This window comes from Pleurodeles waltl, chromosome 2_2 (assembly GCF_031143425.1).
Source record: "Pleurodeles waltl isolate 20211129_DDA chromosome 2_2, aPleWal1.hap1.20221129, whole genome shotgun sequence".
Taxonomy (NCBI): Eukaryota; Metazoa; Chordata; class Amphibia; order Caudata; family Salamandridae; genus Pleurodeles; species Pleurodeles waltl.
The window spans coordinates 1024968242-1024986857 of record NC_090439.1 but is presented as its reverse complement, the minus strand read 5'-3'; the positions used below and the strand labels follow the sequence as shown (position 1 = coordinate 1024986857).

Genomic DNA, 18616 nt, shown 5'->3' with positions numbered 1-18616 from the left:
TTCTGGTATCTTATTTAGGTTCTCAAGTTGAAAATCTTTGGGAAAACTATTGCCAAGTAACATGTACCATACCATCCTCTTGGAAGATGGTAATACGCATTTTGTCCACATATGTAATATATTCCTGGAATTGCTAGGTCTTGTCATTTAACATAAATTTCCATTTGCTCTGAAACAAAAACACATGCCTACATTCACTAGTTCCCACAAATAGTATATCAGTGCTCGGCTTCGATCTATCTAAAACACAAAGTTTTCCTATGTATAGTGCGTCTAAAGCTAGTTTCCCTTGTGTCTTAGTGTCACTAAATGTATAATGATTCCTAAATGTTTTTTTACTAAGCACTTGTCTAATTTCTCCTTTAATGATTTTCTTCTATCATCTGTCTGATCTAAAAAGCTCTTTTCTAAAGGTGTAAGCAAGCGGGTCAAATTGTTATGGTGGGCATATGCCATTACAAACGTTAACATTGGCTCAAAAATCCTCTCACTAACTATGTTATTTTCTTTTGATACTCTACTCCAATATTTAATTATAGGAATACATGAAAACACAACGTCATAATTAGAAAAGAAATATTGAATATACTCTTGGTTATAGAATCTTGTTAGTAATAGACTACAGTTTATGGCATAAGTAAGGGGCAGATAAGTAACTCCATTCCCTACTGATGGCATTCATCATCTCAACATACTCACGCAAAAAGCGATAGAAAACATTTGAAGAAAGATCCCCCTGGTTGTCTGGATGCAAATATTTCTCATCTAACCTAAACATCTCTATTGCTGTAAGAGTACTAGTTGTTCCTGAAGTAGTGGTGTGGTTGGCCACAATTTTATCAAGCACCGCCATACTCGTAATCAGCATCAAACATCCCATCATACACGCAATTGCCAAACGAATACCTATGAATTTACAGCACTTCTTGTTCCTACCCTGCTGGCTTTGGATTCTCATGATCTGTAAAGAATCAGAAAGTAGAAGAAAAAAATGATATAGCTATGCAGCAAAATCAAAAGCAAAACAAAATCTCCAATCTTCTTCTAGCAGTTTTTAACAGCTTCCAGTCTTTCTTCCAGGACCCTTTTGTCAAAAATAGGTAGTTTGTCAAAAATTAGTTTAGCAGCTTTGTAAGATCAGGTTCAGAACTAATTTCCAGTTAATTTCAACAATTTCTTTTCTTTTCTTAGTTTACAACTTTGCACAATTCAGTTCACTGACTTCCTTCACATGCCAAAATATTGACGTGGTATATCCTGGTCAAAACAAAAAGACAAAAATTCATGCTGCCATTCAATTATTGTTATGTACGCCCATTCAGGACCAGTGTACCTTCGATTTGCAACTAGTTTTCTCTTCAATATGCGATCTCCATTCAACTTTCTATCGCTCAAGTCCTCTTTTCTTGTTGTGTTAAGTTCTTCCTCCATTGTTGCTACTGTGATTGTGTCTTTTCTCTTTGGTTGTGATTTTGGCCATGCATTTCCTTTCAGTAACCATCTTGTCAATGCTCTCTTCAGTATTGGACTGGTGATTTAATTTCGTTTTGTAGGATTTCCTCTTTATGTACCTGCTTCTGGTTCTGGAGGAGTCAGATTGTTTTGACTTTGACCCGCCTCACCTCCTTCATCCTCAGGGCCTGTTGCTTGCTCTGTTTGCCTCTCAAGATCGTCTACTTCTGGGAGAGCCCTCCTCTGACTAGACTCTCCTATTACCCCAGTCGAGTCTGGTCCACTGTCGACCTCCTGTATCCCTTCCGATTCATCTCTTACAGGAGCATTTGGACCACTTCCAGTTTGTTCATAGTCAATCTCGGTTTCTCTTTCCCCTGTCTCCAACTCTGGAGTCACTCTGGAAGTTGTTGGTGCTCTCAACAACCTTTCTTCATCATCCAGAGGACACAGTACTCTTGTGGATCCATTTCGGAACTTCAGCGCTTTTCGCAGCTGTGGTAGTAACTAGTACTACTTGGTAGGGACCCTTCCAGAGAGGTTCGATGCACGTCTTTCTCACTTGTTTTCTGATCACAACCCAATCTCTTGCGTTCAGGTTGTGGCTTTGATCTTGCAATGGCTGTAGTGTGGTGGCCTCCACCTGATGAGAGAAAAAGTGAACCATGTCACCAAGACCTTTGCAGTAGTCCAATACCATATAATCTGTTATGTTCACAAGAGCATTTGCAGGGACTGCCGGCAACCTCATCGCTCTGGACATGAGTATCTCATGCGACGACAATCCAGTTTTCCTGTTGGATGTGTTTCTCATAGTCATCAGAACACGTGGTACTGCATCTGGCCATTTCAAGTTTATGGATACACAAATTTTGTGCCATTCTTGATTTCAAAGTACCATTCATTTGCACAAGAAGTCCTGATGCTTCAGGGCGGTAACTGCAATGCAGCTTCTGCTCAATATTCAAAGCGGAACATAGCAATTTGATTACTTCGTTACTGAAGCGGCTTCCCCTATCTGATTCTAAAGAGACCGGGAAACCAAAACGTGGTATTAATTCCCTAAGCAGTAACTTTGCTAATGTGAGGCTGTCATTTCTCCATGTAGGGTAAGCTTCGATCCAATAGCTAAAGATGAAAACAGTCACCAACACACACAGGCATCTCAATGAAATCCATCTGCATTCTGCTAAATGGACCTTCCGCTATTCCTATGTGGCTTCTATTAACCACAGTGCCTTTTCCGACGTTCATTTGGCAGATGACACACCGATGGCAAATTGCTTCAGCAAACTGTCTAATTTTTGGATTGAACCAAAACTGTCTAAAAATATGGATCATCACATCCCTCCCAACATGTGCTTGACCATGATAGTATCTTGCCATTTGAGTCAACATGCAAATCGGCAGAACCAGTTGTCCCTCTCCTGATATCCTCAAGTCATCCTCCTGCTGGACACATTTCTGTTTAACCCAGTTCCTTTTCTCTTCCCTGTCATCCTTTTCTTGTAGTGCTTTCAGTTCCTCTAATGTATCAATTACATGTAAGGCATAATTTGCATTCTTTGTTTTCTTGCAACAGATCACATTTGTCTTTAAATAATATACAGTTCAGTGTGCAAAACCTTGTGACTTGATCCGCATATCCATTTCCCATTGACACAAAATCTTGTGATTTCAGGTGTTCATTACATTTTATCACAGCAATCTTTTCAGGCAGTTGTATGGCTTGTAACAATTCATGTATTCTTTTGCCGTTTCTGACTGGTGAAGCAGAAGATGTTAGGAAACCTCTCTGTGACCACAGCTGGCCAAAGTCGTGGATTATTTCAAATGCATACTGGCAATGGATTAACTTTAAGTTGTGCAGAAACATGCTACTAACTCAGCCACTTGTGCGGAATACACTCTTTGAAGCCAAGACTCTTCAAGAATACCAGAAATTGTGCACACAGCATATCCCGCTCTTAATGTTCCCACGATATCTCTCAAACATGAACCATCGGCAAAGACAATTTGATAATTTTCTTCCAATTGAGTATCATGAATATCAGGTCTTGGTTTCGTGCATACGTCAGTTTCCTCCAAGCAATCGTGCTCAATTTCTGTCAAATTGTCAATTTCAGTAATTTCATTTGGAAGTAAGGTTGCTGGATTAAGCACTGTACACTTTTGTATAGCCACATTAGACGACCCCAGGATGATGGTTTCATACTTAGTCAACCTGGCATTGGTCAGTTGCTGTGTCTTGGATCTTGTAAGCAAAACTTTTATGGAGTGAGGGATCATCACAGTTAAAGGATGTCCCATCACAATGCTCCCACTCTGAGTGAGGCTGTGTCCAACTGCTGCTACTGCATGCAGACAACCTGGTAAGGCTGCTGTGACAGGATCCACATTAGCTGAAAAATATGCTACTCGGCGGTTTACTGCACCATGGACTTGAGTCAAGACAGACAAAGAACATGCATCTCGCTCATGACAGAACAACATAAAGGGTTTTGTGTAGTCAGGCATTCCCAAAGCTGGGGCTTGGCACAGACTCTCTCTCAACTCAGTAAAAGCTTTCATGCACTCTGGATCTAATACTAAGGGATCGGTAACCTCCTTGAGAATCAGCTTCTGTAATGGCTTCGAAAGGACTGCGAAGTTGGGAATCCACTGACAACAATAACTCACCACACCCAGAAACATTCGGACATCTCTCTGTGTGACTGGGGGGATTCATCTGCAATATGGCTGTAACCCTTTCTCTGGAAATGTTTCTTGCTCCTTTCTCAATTTGGTGACCCAAGTATTTCACTTCTTGCTGACAATACTATAATTTGGCTGGGGACGCTTTATGTCCTTTTTTCCGTAAGTGATTCAATAAGGCAATAGTATCGTACTTGCATGCCTCTGGTTTTTGACGCAATCAATAAATTATCATTGTACTGGACTACTGTTGATTGGAAGGGTAATTCCAATGACTCCAAATTATTTTCCAGGATCTCATTGAAAATGGATGATGATTCTGAAAATGCTTGAGGAATTCTGCACCAACAGTGGACTCGATCCAAAAATTTGAAACAGAAAAGAAATTGTCTATCCCCATGAAGAGGTACAGAAAAGAATGCTTGTGATAATTCCACTACTGTGAACCATTCAGCATCACATGGAATCTGAAACAGAATGACTGCTGGATTTGGCACCACTGGACAACATTTGATCACTATGTCATTTACCTTTCTCAAATCCTGAACTATTCGGAACTTCCTGCATGACTTTCGCAAACCCATTATCGGTGAATTACATGGGCTGCTCAACACTTCTTTCAAAACTCTTTGGTTCACAAATTCTGCAATTATAGGTGCAACTGATGTCCTGTGTCATATGGTATTGGGGTATCTAGAGGAAAACCGCATTGGGCTTAATTGAGACTTTAACTGGCTCAACACCTTTGAACAGACCAATGTCTTTTCCTGTTAAATTTCATACTCTCATTTTGACTGTTCCCTGTAAGTCAGAAAGAAGATCTCTCACTGTAAAAATAGGAAAGAAACTAATCAAAGGATTCCCTTCATTCACCACATCACATTCTTTCTCTGTAGGTGAATCTTCTTTGTCATCACTGCTTGTCTGGATGGCAATTCTATAGTTTGAGCAAGTAATCAGGCATCTCATTTTGCAAAGTAAGTCCCTTCCCAGTAGGGAAACTGGACTTGAATCAGCAACTGTGACATGGTAACAATTGTTTCATTTCCTGCACATCACTATAGTCAGGGTAAAGGAGAATCACCCTCAACTAACCCCTGCTTACCCCCTTGGTAACTTGGCATGAGCAGTAGGCTTATCTTCCAAGTGCTGGGTGTAAAGTATTTATACCAACACACACAGTAACTTAATGAAAACACTAGAAAATGACACAACATATGTTTAGAAAAATAGAGAATATTTATCTAAACAAGACCAAAATGACAAAAATCCACAATACACAAGTCAAGTTATCAATTAAAAGGCAAAAAGAGTCTTCATGTAGTTTTAAACACACACTAACACTGTTAGCGTGAAAATGTACCTTTGGTGCGTCAAAAATAACCCCGCACGGGCGAGTGTGCATCAAAAAGGGCTTGTGATGCGTCGATTTCACTCACTCACGGGACCTTGCGTCGTTTCTCCTTTCATCGGGTCGGGACGCTTCATTTCTTCTCTCTGCAGGAGAATGATGCGTCGATCCGGTCAGCACTCTTGGGTCTGGGCAGGCCTTGCGTTTTCTTTTGGACACCCAGTGGTGTTTGCGTCAGAAATCCAGGTACACGATGATCCAAAAACCACGCAGCGCGGGTGGCGATCTCACCAGCCTCCCTCAGTGATGCTGTGCATTGTTTCTCCAGCCCCGGGCGTCGATCTTCGGGTCGCGTAGCAGGCGAGCATTGATTTTTCAGCCGCAAAGCTGGCGGCGCTTCGATTTTTCACCCACAGATCAGAGTCCCATCGATCTTTTCCCCGCACAGCGTTCTGTGCGTGGATTTCTTCCTCTTAGGCTGCCAGCTTCTCCTTTCAGGGTCCCAGGAACTGGATGGGCACCACTTGGCAGGGTGGGAGTCTCTCCATAGACTCCAGGTGCTGGCAGAGAGAAGTCTTTGCTGTCCCTGAGACTTCAAACAACAGGAAGCAAGCCCTAAATCAAGCCCTTGGAGATCTTCACAAGATGGAAGGCACACAAAGTCTAGTCTTTGTCCTCTTACTCTGGCAGAAGCAGCAACTGCAGGATAGCTCCACAAAGCACAATCACAGGCAGGGCAACTCTTCTTCCTCAGCTCTTCAGCTCTTCTGCAAGCAGAGGTTCCTCTTGGTTTCCAGAAGTGTTCTAAAGTTTGTGGTTTTGGGTGCCCTTCTTATACCCAATTTCTGCTTTGAAGTAGTCCTACTTCAAAGCAAAGTCTCTCTTGATTGTGAAATCCTGCCTTGCCCAGGCCAGGCCCCAGACACTCACCAGGGGGTTAGAGACTGCATTTTGTGAGGGCAGGCACAGCCCTTTCAGGTGTGAGTGACCACTTCACCCCTCCCTCCTAGCACAGATGGCTCATCAGGAAATGCAGACTACACCCCAGCTCCCTTTGTGTCACTGTCTAGTGTGAGGTGCAACCAGCCCAACTGTCAAACTGACCCAGACAGGGAATCCACAAACAGGCAGAGTCACAGAAATGGCATAAGCAAGAAAATGTTTTAAAAAGTGACATTTTCAAACACACAATCTTAAAATCAACTTTACTAAAAGATGTATTTTTAAATTGTGAGCTCAGAGACCCCAATCCTCTCCCAAGGGAATCTACACTTTAATCAGATTTAAAGGTAGCCCCCATGTTAACCTAAGAGAGGGACAGGCCTTGCAACAGTGAAAAACGAATTTAGCAATATTCCACTGTCAGGACATATAAAACACATTACTATATGTCCTACCTTAACCATACACTGCACCCTGCCCTAGGGACTACCTAGGGCCTACCTTAGGGGTGCCTTACATATAAGAAAAAGGAAGGTTTAAGCCTGGCAAGTGGGTACACTTGCCAAGTCGAATTTACAGTTAAAACTGCACAAACAGACACTGCGGGGGCAGGTCTGAAACATGATTACAGAGCTACTTATGTGGGTCACACAACCAGTGCAGCAGGCCCACTAGTAGCATTTGGTTTACAGGCTCTGGGCACCTCTAGTGCACTTTACTAGGGGCTTATTAGTAAATCAAATATGCAAATCATGGATAAACCAATTACATACACATTTTGTATAGGAGCACTTGCACTTTAGCACTGTTTAGCAGTGGTAAAGTGCCCAGAGTAACAAAAACAGCAAAATCAGAGTCCAGCACACATCAACAACCTGGGAAATAGAGGCAAAAGGGTAAGGGAGATCACGCCAAGGATGAAAAGTCTAACATGTGCCCCCCCCCCCCAGCTGAAAGTGGGGAACAACTACCCAACCTCATGGGGGTTCTCATCACTAAGGCGGAAGAACCTGGACAGACCATCAGCATTGGCGTGTTCTGTACCAGGACGGTGTTCCACCGTAAAGTCCATCCCCTGTAGGGAAATGGACCACCTCAGCAGTTTTGGATTCTCACCCCTCATTTGCATTAACCAGCTGAGGGGCCTGTGGTCGGTCTGAACTCAGAAGTGAGTCCCAAACAAGTAGGGTCTTAGCTTCTTCAGTGCCCAGACCACAGCAAACCCTTCACATTCTATGACACTTCACCTACGTTCCCTGAGAAGTAACCTGCTAATGAAGGCTACAGGTTGATCCAGGCCCTCTTCATTAAGCTGTGAGAGTACTGCTCCAATAACATCCTTTGAGGCATCTGTTTGAACAACAAACTCCTTGGAGTAGTCAGGTGCCTTCAGCACAGGTGCTGTGCACATGGCAGTCTTCAGGGCATCAAAAGCGATCTGGCAAGCCTCTGTCCAGATTACTTTCTTGGGTTGCTTCTTCGAACTCAACTCAGTCAAGGGGATAACAATGGTACCATAAACCTTGACAAACCTCCTGTAGTATCCTGTGAGACCTAAGAAGGCTCTCACTTCAGTCTGGGTCTTGGGAAGCTCCCAAGTCAGAATTCTATCAATTTTTGGCTGTAGGGGTGCCACCTGGCCACTCCCTACCTGGTGTCTTAAGTATACCACAGAACCCTGCCCTATTTGGCACTTGCTTGCCTTAATAGGGAGGCCTGCCTTCTGCAGGGCCTATAACACTCTCCAGAGGTGTTGCAGGTGTTCCTCCCATGTGGCACTGAAAACAGCAATGTCATCCAGGTAGGTGGCACTGAACTCATCCAGCCCAGCCAACACCTGGTTGACCAACCTCTGAAAGGTGGCAGGGGCATTCTTCATCCCAAATGGCGTGATTTTAAATTGAAAGTGTCCATCTGGAGTATAGAATGCTGACCTCTCCTTGGCCTCCTCACTTAAGGCAATCTGCCAGTACCCAGATGTTAAGTCAGATGTACTGAGGTACTTGGCAGCTCCTAACCGGTCAATGAGCTCATCAGCTCGGGGGATGGGGTCTGTGTCAGTCTTACTGACCACATTGAGTCCCCGGTACTCCACACAGAACATGAGTTCTGGAGGGGCACCATGTGCAGCAGCCTTTGGGACCAATACCACTGGGCTGGCCCAAGGACTGCTGGAGTGCTCAATAACCCCTAGGGCAAGCATTTTGGATACATCATCCTTAATGCATGCCCTGACCCTGTCAGTCACTATGTAAACTTTTTGTTTAATAGGTGTACTGTCCCCAGTGTCCACATCATGTGTGCACAAGTGTGCGACTCCTAGGATCAGGGAAAACAGTGAGGCAAACTGCCCCAACATTTGGCGACAGTCACCCTGCTGCTCCTCAGTCAGGGAGGGGGAGAGGATCACTCCCTCCACTGACCCATCTTTTTCTCCTGCAGACAGGAGGTCAGGAAGAGGCTCACTTTCCTCCTCCACCCTGTCATCTGTCGCAAGGAGCATAGACAGTTCAGTCCGCTCAAAGTGAGGTTTGAGGCAGTTGACATGCAGGACCCCTAAAGGGTTCCTTGGAGACTGCAAGTCCACCAGGTAGGTGACTTCACTCTTGCGCTCCACCACCTCAAATGGCCCAGTCCACTTATCCCGGAGCGCTCTGGGCTCCACTGGCGCCATCACCAACACTTTCTGACCAGGTTGAAACTCGACCAGAGTGAAATTCCAATCGTACCACCGTTTCATATCCTCCTGGCTTGCTTCTAGGTTCTCCTGTGCGAGACTCCTGAAGCGTGCAGTCTGGTTTCTCAAAGCCAGCATGTAGCTAAATACATCCTGGGGGGTTTACTAGGAGCTTTCTCCAAAGCCTCTTTCACCAGACTCAAAGATCCCCTCACAGGGTGGCCATATATCAGCTGAAAGGGACTAAACCCAAGTCCATTTTGAGGCACCTCCCTGTAGGTCAGAGGTCTTCAAACTGGGGGGCGTTCCCCCCTATGGGGACCTGAAGTGATCCCAGGGGGGGGCCCAGTCTCTGGCCAAAATAAATATTATACAGATAACAGGCCTTTGTTTTAAGCAGACGCATGTTATTGCAGTTTTTAAAAGGTAACAGTACTTAACTGCAATGTTTAAATAGGTTTAGACATATTTAAACATCGCCATGTTTATAAAATAATTGTGAAAAATTCTGAGGGGGGCCCAATGATTTTTATTTTTCAACTGGGGGGGCGCGGCATTAAAAAGTTTGGAGACCTCTGCTGTAGGTGAACAGAAGGCATGGCAAGAGGACGTCCCACTTCCGCCTCAAGGGCTCTGACAGGCCCTGAATCATGCCTTTCAAGGTGCAGTTGAATCTCTCAACCAGACCATTACTTTGGGAGTGGTAAGGTGTGGTGAACTTGTAGGTCACCCTGCACACTTTCCACAGAGACTTCATATACGTGGATATGAGGTTGGTACCCCTATCAGATACCACTTCCTTGAAGAACCCCATGCTGGTAAAAATCCCCATCAGTGCACGACCCACCACAGGGGAAGTGACTGACCTCAGAGGCATGGCTTCTGGGTACCAGGTGGCATGGTCCACCAAGACCAGGGTGAACTTGTTGCCCAAGGCTGTCTTGGGGTCCAGAGGCCCCACAATATCAATACCTACCCTCTCAAAGAGAGTGCTAACCAAAGGTAAAGGTTGGAGGGGATCCTTACATTTCCCCTCACTCTTGCCACTTGCCTGGCAAGTTGGGGAAGACCTACAGTGTGCAGCAGAATGCTTGCTCATCTGGGGCCAATAGAAGTGGGAGACAAGCCTCTTATAGGTCTTGTCCTGCCCCCGATGTCCTGCCAAAGGCACATCATGAGCCAACCCCAGTAGGAAGGCCCTGAATCACTGGGGTACCACCAGCATACGAGCTGACCCAGGCTCAGGAACCCTAGGCTCACTATACAGGAGGCCATCCTCCCAATAGATCAGGTAAGTACTGGGCTCCTCCACAGCCGCCTGGGCTGCAGCCTGCTGCTGCAGTCCCTCTAGAGTAGGGCAAGTTTTCTGTGTTTTACAGAATGCCTCTCTGGTGGGTCCCCCTTCCTACTGCAACTGCGACAGCTCAGGGACCTCCCCCAGTTCAGTCACCTGTTCCCCTGTAGGCTCCGGGGTGTCACCATCAGGCTCTGCCTCCTCCCGGACCGTGGGAACATATGGGGCCAGTTTCCCATGCCACCTGTCCTTCCTCTTCTTGGTGGTCCCCTGGGCCAATGTTTCAGGCTCCCGTGGCTCTTGACCACCCTGACGAGCTGCCATTGATCGGGTGGAAACGCATACTCACCTAGGCAGACCCAACGTCTCAAAGTGAGACCTGTGTTCCACCTCCTTCCAAGGGGAATCCTCCAGGTCATTTCATAGAAAACTATCAACAGGCATGGTTGGACTCCTGCCTTCAAGGAACCTGAGACCCGCCCCCCATTCAAAGGGAACCTGCACCACTCTGCACAGGTGCTCTGAGTTGTCCACTGCAACTACTTGGTGAAGTACCTGGGGATCTATCTGCTCTTCAGACACCAGCTGACTCCTCACTGTAGTCACACTGGCTCCTGTGTCTCTCAGAGCCCCCACCCTCTGTCCATTGATCGTCACCCACTGCCTGTACTTCTTAGTGTTCTCAGGGACGAGGGTTCTCTGGACCATCTCACTATCCCCTAGTGAGACAAGGGTCATCTCAGCTGTCTCCCACCCACCTGGAACCAACTCCTCCCCAAGCGCTACAGTGGCCAAGCCCTGGGACAGCGCACCAGTGAATGTGGGGTACTTTTGGGGCATTTGGGGTCCCCCGTCACATGACCCACCTGGTCACATGCATAGCACTTACGTGGGGGACCTCCAGCCACTGGCTTGCCTTTGGAGAATCATGGCTTCTTCTCACTGGGGGGTTGGGAATCCTTACCCTGGGAATCATTTTGGGGCCCTTTAGAGAACTCCCCCTGTTTGCCCTCCCCCCCCCTTTCTTCTGAAATGGACCCTGCCCACCCTTGGCGTGGTCTCCCCCATACCTCTTTTGGACCCTGGTGCTCTCCCAGCGGTCCGCTTCCTCTGCAAGCTTCCTGGGATCAGTCAGCTTGCTGTCAATCAGGTGCTGGTGCACCTCTGGAAAACATAAACTGTAAACTGTACAAGTACAAGTACTCCCAAGCAATCAGATTGTAAAGTCCCTCATACGTATTTACCTTACTGCCCTTCACCCAACCATCCAGTGACCTGCAATAAGAATCAACATATTCCAACCATGTCTGGGATTTCTTCTTCTTATAGGACCTAAACTTATCCTTATACTGCTCAGGGGTGAGACCATATTTTGTGAGTAGGGCATCCTTCATGATAATGTATGTGAGATTCTGAGCATCCCCTAAGGCTGTCAGTGTATCCCTCCCCTCTACCTCAAAATGCTTCCACAGACCCACCACCCAATGAGCTTCAGGGACCAGATTCATGTGGAGAGAAGACTCATACCCCTTGAACCACAAGTATATGTCATCCTCCCTCTTGTAATCCTTTACTAGGTCTTTTGGGATGTGTAACCTTCTTTCAGGCTGCACTGTACTGTTGCTGCCACCATCTCTACTGGACTGGCTCCTATGATCTAACTCCTTCAAACTAAACTCATGAGCCAGCAGTAGCTTCCTTTCCTCAATGGCCATCCTTCTCTCTTCCATCTCTGGACTGAGCTTCTTCAGCTCCAATTGGTACTCTCTTTCTGCCTGTCTGTCCTGCAGCTCTTCAGGTGTCAGACCCTTGGAGGACACATTGCTACCTGCCATAGAGACTCTCTCCATAGACAGACCAGCCCACCCACTACATCATTTTGAGTGACTTGTACCCCTTCCTCCCCTTCCTGCTCAACATCTGTGTGCCCCTCAGCTTGTTTGGCTGTCACCCAGGCCCTCAGTGTGTTTTGCAGCTCCTCCTTCTTGGATGAGCTCTTAATGGGACAGGCAAAATCCTTGCAGAATTGCTTCAACTGAGCTACTGCATAGCTCTCCACTTTCTCTATGTCAAAGGCAACTCCAGCTGATGCATCTCCAGATTGAGATTTAAACAAGTGCAAAGTTCCAAAGGCAGAAAAACAAGTTCCCAAATGAAGTTTAAAAAAAAAAAAGTCAATCCAGGGATCAGAAAGAAGTAGAACAAAAAGAAGTCCCTAAGAGAAAATAATAAATCACTAGACAAGTAATATGTGGTCACGTAGTGGTCTGAACTAAAAAAATAGTGTACACTTAATTACAGTATGTCAAGTACAAATACATGTCCAATCCCATCTGCTGATCACCAATGTTAGAAATGGGGTCTTTGGTTGGTAGTCAGGTTACCCTCTGTCTAAGCAAGGACCCTCACTCTAGTCAGGGTAAAAGAGAATCACCCTCAGATAACCCCTGCCTACCCCCTTGGTAGCTTGGCATGAGCAGTAGGCTTAACTTCCGAGTGCTAGGTGTAAAGGATTTGTACCAACACACACAGTAATTTAATATAAACACTACAAAATGACACAACATAGGTTTAGACAAATAGAGAATATTTATCTAAACAAAACAAGACCAAAACGACAAAAATCCACAATACACAAGTCAAGTTATCAATTAAAAAGCAAAAAGAGTCTTCATGTAGTTTTAAACACACACTAACACTATTAGCGTGAAAATGTACCTACGGTGCGTGAGAAATAACCCTGCACGGGCAGGGGGTGCGTCAAAAACAGCTTGCGATGCGTTGATTTCACTCATGAGCAAGACCTTGCGTCATTTCTCCTTTCGTCAGGTCGGGCCCGTCGTTTCCTCTCTCCGCAGGAGAGCGATGCGTCGATCCGGTCAGCACTTTTGGGTCCGGGAAGGCCTTGCGTCGTTTTTACATGCCCAGCGGTGTTTGCGTCGGAAATCCAGCCGCATGATGATCCGAAAACCACGCAGCGCGGGTTGCGATTTCACCAGCCTCCGTCAGCGATGCTGTTCGTCGTTTCTCCAGCCCCGGGCGTCGGTCTTCGGGTCACGTTGCAGTCAATTTTCAGCCGCGAAGCCGGTGGCGTTTTGATTTTTCAGCTGCAAATCGGAGTTGCGTCGATCTTTTCCCCGCCCGGCGTTCTCTGCGTGGATTTCTTCCTCTTAGGCTGCCAGCTTCTCCTTTCAGGGTCCCAAGAACTGGATGGGTACCACTTGGCAGGGTAGGAGTCTCTCCAGAGACTCCAGGTGCTAGTAGAGAGAAGTCTTTGCTGTCCCTGAGACTTCAAACAACAGGAGGCAAGCTCTAAATCAAGCCCTTGGAGATCTTCACAAGATGGAAGGCACACAAAGTCCAGTCTTTGCCCTCTTACTCTGGCAGAAGCAGCAACTGCAGGATAGCTCCACATAGCACAGTCACATGCAGGGAAGCTGTTCTTCCTCAGCTCTTCAGCTCTTTTCCAGGCAGAGGTTCCGCTTGGTTTCCAGAAGTGTTCTAAAGTCTGTGGTTGTGGGTGCCCTTCTTATACCCAATTTCTCCTTTGAAGTAGACCTACTTCAAAGCAAAGTGTCCCTTGATTGTGAAATCCTGCCTTGCCCAGGGCGTTGGAGACTGCTTTGTGTGAAGGCAGGCACAGTCCTTTCAGGTGTGAGTGACCCCTCCTCCTCGCCCCCCTAGCACAGATGGCTCATCAGGAAATGCAGACTACACCCCAGCTCCCTTTGTGTCACTGTCTAGTGTGAGGTGCAACCAGCCCAACTGTCAAACTGACCCAGACAGGGAATCCACAAACAGGCAGAGTCACAGAAATGATATAATCAAGAAAATGCTCACTTTCTAAAAGTGGCATTTTCAAACACACAACCTTAAAATCAACTTTACTAAAAGATGCATTTTTAAATTGTGAGCTCTGGGACCACAAACTCCACATGTCCATCCGCTCCCAAAGGGAATCTACACTTTAATCAGATTTAAAGGAAGCCCCCATGTTAACCTATGAGAAGGACAGGCCTTGCAACAGTGAAAAACGAATTTAGCAATATTCCACTGTTAGGACATATAAAACACATTACTATGGGGGTCATTCCAACCCCGGCGGGCAGCGGGTGCCGCCCGCCGGGCGGAAACCGCCCAACCGCGGGGGTCATTTCAACTTTCCCGCTGAGCCGGCGGGCGATCTCCAAAAGATCGCCCGCTGGCCCAGCGGGAAAGCCCCTGCAAAGAGGAAGCCGGCTCTGTAGCCCACTAGTAGCATTTGGTTTACAGTCCCTGGGCACCTCTAGTGCACTTTACTAGGGACTTACTAGTAAATCAAATATGCCAATCATAGATAAACCAATTACATAAACATTTTGTGTAGGAGCACCTGCACTTTAGCACTGGTTAGCAGTGGTAATGTGCCCAGGGTAACAAAAACAGCAAAATCAGAGTCCAGCGCACATCAACAACCTGGGAAACAGAGGCAAAAATTTAAGGGAGACCACGTCAAGGATGAAAAGTCTAACAATATGCAAATTCATAACTCATAATACATAATTTTATTAGTAATAAGTTCAGCGTTCACACCCTCTGGGTTCCGTCATGGGGCCTAGGGATATATATTTTAGTTCAGGACAAGGGACTAAGTCCCCGTGTCTTGTAAAGGATGCGAGCAACATTTTTCTTATGTTGCTGGCAGCAACTCAGAGCACTCATGCGGGCAGAGGTCTGACTCCCTTGGGAGCGAGGTTGCCCTAGGGGTAAAAAGCTCCCTGAGTCGATCAGAGCACTCTATTGAAATTGGGTTCGAGGGACTCTTGTGAGGGTCCCTTGAACTCAACCATCCAGATATGCAAATACATTTAAAAACATACATTCCCAAAAACAAATTAATGGATTTACACCAAATCACAGAAAGCACAATCTGCAGACCAAGATCTAGTTTCCTGCCAAATTTGGTGCAATTCCGTGCAGCAGTTTTTGCGGTAGCGCATCTTAAGAAGTTTATGGAAAATCTATGGGGATTTTGTGTTTAGGGAACCCCCTTTTTTCCTGCTCCCTCTTGACAAATAAACCTGAAACTTTCACTGCACAAATTAGGCAAAAAAGAGATATATTTTGGAAGGTTTTGTGGAGATTTGTCAAAAAGTGCCAAATTTATTAGCAATACAGAAAACACATTTCCTATAGAAACACTGACTCAACGATAAGGACCCAGATAGATAGAGATATATGTGTTTGACCTGAAATCCTTGGCTCAGTTTTCCGTCAATACATTTTGCCTTCCAGACTTCTGTTTTTGCTTGCTTTAGGACTCTGCACCCTTTACACTGCTAAGAAGTGTTTGTGTTCTCCTTTAAACATGGTAACATTGGCTTATACCCAATTGACATATTTAATTTACCTGCAAGTGTCTACTAAAGTGGTACAATATTTACCCAGGACCTGTATTTTAAATGTTGCTAGTAGTTCTGCAGAAGTCATTGTGCCACCCACTTAATTAGCCCTTTAAACATGTCTCAGGCCTGCCATTGCAGCCTGTGTGTGCAGTTTTAAAATGCCATTTCGACCTGTTAATCTAAACCTCTTGCCAGGCACAAACCTCCTACATTTTTACTATTACTTTTATGAAATTTATGTGACCATACCGTAACCCTTAACATAACTGAAATATTACTTCCAGAACCTTAACTGTATCCCTTTCACTTACATCCTATTGGCCAAGCTAGTTTTCAAGGGAGGTAAAACCACACCATCTCCTCCCTGTGCCTTAATTCTTCTGCACCTTATTCTTATGCCATCCTTTACACCATCCCCTTTACCTCCCTTACACCATCTCTTTCACCAAACCCAGCCTTTGAGGTCAACATAACCTTAAATCTTCCTCCAATTCTAGTATTAACATTCCCTCCACTCCTAACCAAAACATCTTTACATCCTTCCCATAGAGAAACTGTAACCCTAATGCAGCCTGTAGTTATCTCATTTCTAAAAATAATGCTAACCCTGCTAAAACTAACCTGGAACTAACCTAAAACCTCGCTCATCTGACCCATGCATTATTATTCACAGTGATTTTGTATAGTCTACTTTTCATTAGAACATTGGAATGTTGGGAGCCTCATTTGAAACAGTGGAGTACTTCGGGCTTCTAATGGCTTGTAAAAGCTCGGAGCTCAACATTCCAATGTTCTTTGTTCACAACAACAACTGTGAACAAAGGCCTCACGGAGCCTGAGGGAATTTCAAACCCCTCAGTCCCCGTGAGGCCTTTGTTTTATTTATTAGAACATTCTGCCCTCTAGAGGCGGAATGTTCTCATAGCCTTACAGCCCTTTCTATCTAGGCTATACTGGACATTAAAGTCCTGCTCCCTCGTTAAAGGCCCTCGCCTTCGACTCAGGTCTTTGACACTGGGGCGGGTCTTTAATGCCTGCTATAGTCTACTATGGTGGCCTCTAAGGCTATAATAGTCTTATGTTCTACTTTTTGTTTCTACTTTGTTGTTATTTTTTCTTTTCAGTTCTAACTTCTAACTGAGCATCATTGGGCCTGAGTAATGGACAAATAAATCTCCACACTGAGTGAATACCTGTACCCCTGCTTTGCACAGATTTATGAATAGCAGCTATATGAGATTTTTAGCACTCTATATACTTAGCAAGAAGTCCACAATAATAGCTGAATAGGAATGACTGCTGAATATCGTTTCCAAAGTAAGAGTTTTAATTAAAATAAGCTTTCACATGGTTTAGCCACAGCCGACATGTTTCTTTCAAGTGTAAAGCGGCAATGAGTTTTTTGAAGGCAAAACGTGAGCATTAAGTCCATCAAGAATCCAATATAAAGCACAGTGGGCTCAGTCACCGTTCAGTCACTGGGGTCGAAGTAACGCATCTTTGTGGTCGGTGGAGCATAAAATCAAGTTTGATGAATGTTTGTATTTGGGTGCATATATTCCTGTGATTTCACAACTGAATGTGCATGAATTATCAGAAATGAGTTAATATGTCTGCCAGGGAAAGGAACCTAGTGATATCTCACAATTTATTTTGTCCATCTTTTCTCATGGAAAACCTCTATTACACATGACATCTCTTCCTTCAAAACGTTATTGAAAGTGTGGGATTTGCATGCATTTTCCCACAATTTCTGCACCACTGATGCCTGGTCATCTTGGTTTGTACTTAGAAGAGCAGATCTGTGCATCGCTATGGTTACTGAAGACACACAAAGATACAGTTCTCTTGGTAGTCACTTTATTTGTATGGGTTAAGACACTAACACTATTATTGGACCAAACCTAGGAGCTTTATTAAGAGTTTAGCAGATAGGAAGCTCTTTCAAAATTTTGCTTGCATCCTGCACTTGTAATAAGGTGCACAGGATTGCCACCATGTTTGTGATGGATTATCCCATCCACAAAATTTAAATAAGGCCCTAATGTTTCTTGTGACAGAAAAATCTACATATTTTGTGGATTTTCCTCCTTCATGAGTGACATATCTGTATGCAAATATATAGTGGTTCCACCTTTCTGAATCAGAATTTAATTTACATACATAGTTTTCCACTTTTCTATATGTGAGACTGAAATACTCACTGAAAAGGTTTGCTTTTTTTATATCCACAAATTAGATAGTTCAGTGTGCTCAGAAAGCAAGCTGACAGTCTGCAGAATCATATTTTCATTTGGTGAAAGACATAATTTTAACCATTAAGCAAAACATTTGTAACTTTTTAAGCGTGCCTATTTTGATTTGAACTCTTTAAATGTATGTAGATAATAAATACTCTTCAAACATATTTAGAAAATTAGTTCACCTTGATTCATGAGGATACATTATCTGATTTTGTTTGTCAACCAGAGATAGATTAGATAAAGAATTATATTTCCTGATGTGGAGCTAAATCAAAGGCTTCTCGTAATACATGACATGAAAGGGTAGGTATTGGTAATAGGTTAATTTTCCATGACTCATAGGTGTGAATCACCTATGTGATGACATGACTGTTTACAGATCTTGGATACAGAAGCCACCAGTAGGCCTGACTTAGTGTTTTGGATAGATGGAAAGGTAACCTCATAGGTCCTATGTGTTTACTGAACAAGGTATGACTCCTAAGGCTAATGGTTTAGCACTAGGTAAATGCCGCTGTCCAATGGCTTATGGTGAGTTTTCAGTACACATTGTCTGGCTCACTTTCAGTGAAAGAATGT

General features: G+C 44.7%; 1 protein-coding gene across 2 annotated transcripts in view; it reads left to right on the top strand.

The window, feature by feature from the left end:
• The window catches only part of KCNQ3 (potassium voltage-gated channel subfamily Q member 3), a 660337-nt gene that overhangs the window by 516830 nt on the left and 124891 nt on the right, over positions 1–18616 (top strand). The window lies entirely within an intron of this gene.